The following is a 7701-nucleotide window of genomic DNA, read 5'->3' as shown; positions in this document are numbered from 1 at the left end:
ATTGGGACTTAAATACAAAGTGATAGATCGCTTAGAGCAGTGGTTCTAAACTTTTTAAAACTCAAGGCACCCCTCAGTAGATTCAAGGCACCCTTGGATAGATGTTGAGGTGCCCCTTGATAGAACTGAGGCACCCACAGAAAATGCCAGCTATTAGTTTTCTCTCTTTCTCTGAATACAACAAAATAATAGGTCGATTCTTCCATTGCAAAGAACTCAGAAAGACCACAATAGGTCCAGATGTTTTAACACTATGGATTCCTATTTGAAAACTCTGGGTTAATTTAGTGAATCCTGTCGGCACATCTAGCATTGTGGGACACCCTCAAAAGGATCTTAAGGTACCCCAGGGTGCCATGGCGTCCTGGTTGCGAATCATTGCCTTAGAGAGTCAGGGAAACAGGAAATCATCAAACTTCATGATTTCCCAAGCAACCTGTTGGACCTAGCATGATATTGTTTCACTACATTTTTTTTGTTCCCTGACTTACTGATATGAGTGAAATCTAGCCTCTTTGGAGTCAAATGGAATTTTGCCACTGACTTCAAATAAGCCAATATTTCTTCCCTGACCTTTATATTCCAGAACTACACCTAAACCAAGTAATAAGGCACTGAATCTCTGATGGAAAGGGCAGAAATCAATTTAGGGAGAGAAAGAAGGCAGCAGAAAATCAGCTGGTGCAAAGAATTTTAGAACATTTTACCTCTTTTCCCTTCCTCTTCCCTTTCTTAGAAGAAAGACCAGGATATTTAGCTATAAACATAGGCTCCAGGTCTAAAAATACCAAAGTTTTTCCTGACTGCAGGAATCAAAAAAAGATAAGGCAGCAGAACTGAATGGAAAATTTGTTTTCTCCGTGGAAAATTTCAGCAAAAATGAAAAAGGTTTTCCTTTCCACTGATACTGTTGGCAGGGAATTTTGATTGGGTTTTTTTTCCTAACAAAAACAACTAAAACTTGAAAAATGATGGATGTGGGGGTTTTTTTTCCTATTGAATATTTTTATAATGGCCAAATATTGCTACAAAACAAAAATTGGGGGCCAAACAAACCCAAAAACATTGTTTGGGCTTCTCAGTTTTCTAATGGAAAACCAAACCCTATTCATGAAAGCAAATGCTTCTGAACTGATTTTCAGTTTATAAAAATCCCATTTTCCTTTCACAAAATCTTTCACCATAAGATCTTGGAGCACGCTCATACATAAACCTTCCTGAGCAGACTGTGTGTAGTTTCCTCCTCTCGTCATTACACAACGTAATTGTCAAGCCTGTGGCTATCTCCCATTGTCCTTTTCATTTGATTCATTGCCTCAGTGTCATGGCTCTGGCTGAGGTCCTGGTTTGTAACTTCGGCCACATGTACAGCAGTATTTCATACAGCTCTTAAGGATGTTGACTCACTTCTTTGGTTTCCATTCACATTGCGCTCTCAGCAGTTTGCAAAGGGTACGCCCATCGTTGTATCTCATTTGATTGATCATCACAGGTCTGACCAAAGACATTTTGGGAACTGCTCTGATGTGCCAGGAGGGGTGAGCAGAACCATCAGGAATCCCTGAGATCTGAGCTTTATCCTTATGACCCCTCTTCCTCCTGCACAGAGATGAAAGCAAGGAGTACAGCTGTGAGCTGTGAAGAGGCCAAAACAAGAGGGACACAAGTGGGCTGTGGACTAAAAATGGTGTCTTCTTCCCTCACGTGCATCTATGCAGGGTCCAATTTGACTCGCTGTAAGTCACACAACAATGCTCACATGTGTAGTCATATATTTGAATAGCATCATGTTTGATTTATTGCCTCAAAATGAGGTCTCTGGCCTAAATAAGATGGAAAACCACTGTGTATGTGTCCCATCTGCTGCATAACCTCGGTCACTTAGCCTCTCTGTCCTACCTCCCATGACTATTGTAAGGATAAGTATACTAAAAGGTACCCAGGCACTCCGGTGCTGGGAGATATAAAAATGTGAAAGCCTAGATGGACTGATGAATTAAACCATTCACCATTTATAGTTGCCTCAAGAAATTAAACAGCTGTGTTTTTGCGTGCTAACTATAAACGGTGTGGTCACATCTCTGTAAAAAACAGTACTGTAGGGCTTGTCTCAGACGGCCGGAGCTGACTTGAGGAGGATCGCTGATTACTCGGCTGTCAGGCGGGCTGGTGGATGGAGAGGCGGGACACAGCGTATTGGTTGCAAAATAACTTTTATTTTAACTTTACTTACGTCGCTGGTGGCTGCGACACAGGTGGTAAGGTTGCTTACGTAGTTACAGGTAACGAGTTGCTTGTGTAGTTACAGGTAACTGGCAACAAAATGAGCTGGCGAGTTTGTAGACAGAAACGAGCATGCAGGATGAAGGCTACGTCGGGAACAGACGGTGATGGGGAGATGTTGGAGGATGGCCAGTCCGCCAGCTTTTCCCTGCCACATGGCAAAGTTCTCCATACTCTACCACGTGCTCAGAAATTCATCTCCACCACCGTGCCCTTAGATCCTGTTCGTGACGCCATGTCTCAGACGGCCGAAGCCGACTTGAGGAGGATCGCTGATTACTCGGCCATCAGGCGGGCTGGTGGATGGAGAGAGTGCTGGCTGCGAGAGAGGCAGGAGATGGCCAAGGATTTAAAGGGGAACGGAGCCCAGAATTAGCTCTTGAAAAAAAGAAGAAAGAAACACAGAAGCAATAGGGAGAGACTACAAAAGAGAAACAACAGACAACAGAGAGAAGGGAACGGAAGAAGTGTCCTGGAGAGAGACTTATGTGGGAAGCTGAAGTAAGGTAACAAAGGAGAACTCTAAGTTGGTAAGTCTGATACCTGAGGACATCAGGTAACGTCCCAGACACCTAAAGAAGAGAAAGAAATGAGAGTGTATGAAGATTAACAAAGAGACGTGAACCCTACATTTTGATATCAGTAGAAAATACAAGGTGGCATAGTGTCTCAGAGCTCTCCGACTTGGGCAGAAGCTGCACAGAGTTTTATACATTTAGAGTAGCCAATAACAGACTGCCAGGTGGGAATAGCTAATGAGGCAGAACGTACCAAATTTGAAAGTAACTGCGGTTATTCAGGGCAGTTCTATTGTGACAGGGGCACTCAACTCATTTGGTTATGACAGGGCTCTGGGGAGCAAACCTGTGTGAACGTTAAGCAGCCTGTACTGGTCATCACCACCACTCATGATAACTGAAGCAGAGACAGGAAAGAATCTGCAACCAGGTATTAAATTGACTCCTGAGAGGGGAGGAATAGGAAGGGCTATGTTAAAGATATACATAATAAGGAAAAGTTGTGAGAAGGCATATGTGGTCATTCCATTTACTCTTGGAAATTACACAAGAATGAGAATAATTTAGCAAAACCTGAAGTAAGCTCATTCAAACTTGACTCCCCTTTTCACATAGTGCATTATTAGCTTATTAGCCATTGCCCCAAGATATTACTAAGGCAAGAGCTTAATTGCATTAAAAAAGGGCCCAGGCATTTTTGGCTAGGATGATCTAGTTGGGGTTCATTGTGCTCTGAGCAGGGATTGGACTAGATGCGAGTTCCTGAGGTCCCTTCCGAACCCTCATTTCCTGTGATTCTATGATTTGCATGGTTAACAAATAGAAAGGAGAAGAGAGCTAATATAATCTTGCAATTCCTGTTCCTCTATGACAGACAGGGGTGGGCAAAATGCAGCCCGGGGGCCAGATGCAGCCCACCAGGCCATTCTATCTGGCCCGCGGGGCCCCTAAAAAATTTAGAAAATTAATATTTATCTTCCCTGGGCTGCCTGTCATGTGGCCCTCGATGGCTTACCAAAACTCAGTAAGTGGCCCTCTGCCCAAAATAATTGCCCGCCCCTGCTCCATGTAGTGTTCTCTTTTCCTGCTTTCTTCATTAAATGAAATATTTTATGACAATGATTCGTGTTCTTATGGATAGCTATAATCATTGTTATTGTTCTCTCTTCTGGGTCACCAGCCCCAGAGCACAAATCACAAAGCATACTGGCTGCCCCCCCATGTGGACATGGTGTCAGGTCAGTCTGGGCAGCTTTCAAAATGTTCCAGCTAGCCACATGCCTTTAAAGTCAACTGGCCTGCCTTATCTTCACTGCACTTCAGGCTTGTGGAATGCAAAACAGCATCTGTCCAGTGCTGGGCCACTTTTAGGTAAAGCAGCCAGTTCCTCTTCACTGAAAACTCAGCTTGGGAATCCTAGTGCATCAAGGGCGCTCCTTGTGTTGGTGATACTGAATGAGGAGTCTAGAAACTGAGATCTTACTTTCACCAAAGACTTCCTGTGCTACACACAGCAAATCATTTAGGTCAGGTCTACATTACAGAGCTATCTCAGTGGGGAGGAGAGGTGTGATCCCTGACTGTCACAGCTATGCTGGTCAAACCCCAAAGGCCAGAACCTATTCCACTTATGAGGCACCTGAGTGGATGCAGTTGCCTAAGTACAATCCCATTTCACCCTGCTTAAGTCCCTAAAACACTGCTAACACAAGACGTGTGTGGTTCCTCCTCCCCCACTTTGCTGTCTTTTTGGTTTAGTCTTAAGGCTAAGATGATGGCTTATTATAAAAGTAGATGAGTTAATGGTTTCTCAGCAACGTGAAAAGCAAGGAACTGGATGACACCAAGGCACCTAACAGGTGGAATAGGATCTGGCTTCTAGTGTACAGGCAGTTATAATATTGGTACAAAGTACAGCTTTGTCCTTCCAGCTATCTCCACACTTTGCCAATACAGTATCCTAATCCTCCAATACTGGGAAATAACAATACCGCTGCATTGGTCTATTTAGATTGAAAGCTCTTTGGAACGGAGGCAGCCCATTAGTATACATTTGTACAGCCCCTAGTGCAATGGGTCCTTACATCATCTGTGGTCAGCACTTGGTACAATAATCATGAAAATGAGGCATTGACAAGGGGTATCAATGAATTTTAATTAGCTCTGAGTTTCAGTTAGAGTTGAGTAGCTTAGGAATGCATTTTTAGTGGAAGAGGAACTTTAAAGCATGGCGAGTTTACTTGTTTAGCCTACATAAAGCTTCAAATAACCTCTGTTGCACGGCACAACATTTCTGATATAAGGCAAGCAGGAGAGCATTCTGTCTTGGAGGAACTGAAGTAAATGTAGGTTAAGATTTGGGTTGCTCCCTAAAACTGAGGTCCAGTGAAGAAAAATATCCATGAGTGCCTGGGGTTTGATCAGTCTAATGGTGACTTCTGTACATCTCCATAGAGGATATACGTGCAGTCTTCAGGGGCCACCAGCCCAGTGTGCTGGAGGAAAAAAAAGAAACAAAGAAAACACGAATAAATTTCAGGTCTACACTGGAGGATGAGCAACAAGTAAAAGCCTAGCTTGCTTTAAGCTGCAAAGTTTCATCAGAGCAGACTTTCTTATCGCTCTGCCTACAATGTATATGATACTTTATTAGCATCTTCCACAGTAATCCCAGCAAAACTGAAGAAAAAAGTGTCAGATCAAAGGGGGGAGTATGAAAGAAGGCAGTTAAGCAGGTTGCTGGGATTCTAATGATTGCTTCCTTCATTCTCTGAGTGTCACACACAACATCTCTAAGCCCAGCGCAGAGCATAAGCCACACAAATAGCCATATTTGTTAACATTCATGTGACTCTTTCGTCTGAGCTGTATTTCCTTGAGTACACCACAATGAAGAGTTTCTTTTAATAGGGATCAACCAGGAAAAACAACTGTGAGGGACTTTTCTCTCCCTCTCTCTCTCTCTGCCTCTCCCCCTCTCTCTCTCTCACTCTCTAAACCTTTTACTCTGCGGTTGAACAAGCCTCTGGATAAAGACTTTATCCAAAAACCCCCTCTTTAAAGTTATTTCAAATTTCTCTGCAAGGCTTTCAGAAATCTGTTTGTTTGAGGGCAGAATTAGATGTGACCGGCGTTTTATTGTGACATAAAACCATATTTCTTCCCTGGAAGATTAAAAAATAAAATCGGTTAATAAGAAAAGCTGTCAGCAACAGAAAATGGCTGACATAATCCGTTTATCCTCCGAGCAATAAAGATATTGGTCCTTGGGAGTCTATCCTCTCTCTCATGTTATTTCGCCCAAAACATTATCTTCCCAGCATTCTGATGGATTAAGAAGTCATATGGGAGATAGCAGGGAAATGACAGATACAAAAAAAATAATATCCTTTCATTTCCCCTCCTCTCTGCACTCTCTCTCTTTTTCTCTCTCTCCCTCTTTCTCTCTCCAACCCCTTATTCCCCACCCCATCTGCCCCCACCACTCTCTTTCTGTGTCCCCTTGGAAAAGTATCGGATCTGTTAATTCCCAGAATTCCAGAGCTCTGTGAAAAGCCTAATAGGTTAACCCTAAATTGATGGTGGCAAGTGGCACAGAACGTCCTATTCAAACACACACACATACGTGCACACACACCCCTACTAATGTCCCTGTGTAGTATGCATCGTTTTTAGGAACCCATCCATCTACCTACCTACTTACTTACTTATATGGCTTTCATTACCCAAATTCCCAAGCAACTCATTCATATTTAGACTAACAGTAATAAGCTTTCACTTTGGTCCTTCTGGTCTTTTAGAGGAAGTAATTTGATCAGTCCATAGGCCTTTTTTGTTGATTTAATTAACTGTGTATCTTAACAGGGTGCATCTACATGTTCATTAATGCATCTTAGTTACTGCTTAATGAAGTACTAACTAAATGCACAGTAACTAGAGTTGCTGCGCAGTAACGCCAGCACATGCTTCTTTTGTGACACTTACTGCACAGTAGCCTAATGACTCTGCACAGTAGGCTATTAGCACAGTTTTTAACTGCCATGCTACTGCTGCCGTGTTATTAGGCTAATGCACAGTAAGCATCTCATGTAGACATTCCCACAGAGTAAAAGTCAGTAGAGGAGAGCCTTGCCTTAGTTTCGAGTGCACTGAAGATTGTGGTCACTCCTTTCAATAGTCCTGGATCAATGTTCATGAAAATTCCTTCTCTCCAGCATTCATAAACCTTTTCTTTATTAGTACATTGTTTCCTGGTTCCAGGGAAATACCACAATCATAAAAGGGTGCAGCTATGGAGGGAGGATCGTTGAGTTAAAGAGCTAGATACAGCCTATAGAAGGCCTGGCCTGCCATGATCGAGTCCTTGAAATGGATACTGCATTTAGTGGGAACCCAGTCATCAATCAGCATGTACATAATCACTGAGCCATGCAATAGCGGCCTCAGTGGCCATGTGCAGTTCCTGTAGTCCAGTGCTGAACATAGTCATAGACATTAGACAATATGCAACATGATGTGTGTTTTGCTAGAGCTACAGTCTGGATCGTCGCAAAGGACCCAACAGTAGAGGCTGGCCATACAGAGACCTTGCCCTGCCCAGAACCTATTCAGCAAGGCCCACTGATGGCATTGCAGGTAGAAGCCAGGGGGGCAGACAGGATCTGTGATAAGGAACTTATTTGCTGGTGATGTCTGTGGCAGAAATGCCACCGTCGGTGCCCCTCTCCAGAGATCTGTCTCAGCCGGCCTGAGAGGCTGGTGCTGAATCCCTCAGGGCGGGGATCTCCCACCTTGTCTGCATGACAAAAGCCTGGTGCCTGGGAGGCAGTGCTCTGGTCACCTGGGCGGGGGGGGGGGAAAGCCCGGCCCTGCGCGCGGGCCCAGGTAGACAGGGGTGGTT

This window comes from Alligator sinensis, unplaced genomic scaffold, assembly GCF_000455745.1.
Source record: "Alligator sinensis unplaced genomic scaffold, ASM45574v1 scaffold1086_3, whole genome shotgun sequence".
NCBI classification, from domain to species: Eukaryota; Metazoa; Chordata; order Crocodylia; family Alligatoridae; genus Alligator; species Alligator sinensis.
The sequence above is the reverse complement of the archived record's forward strand: the minus strand, read 5'-3'. Positions refer to the sequence as shown.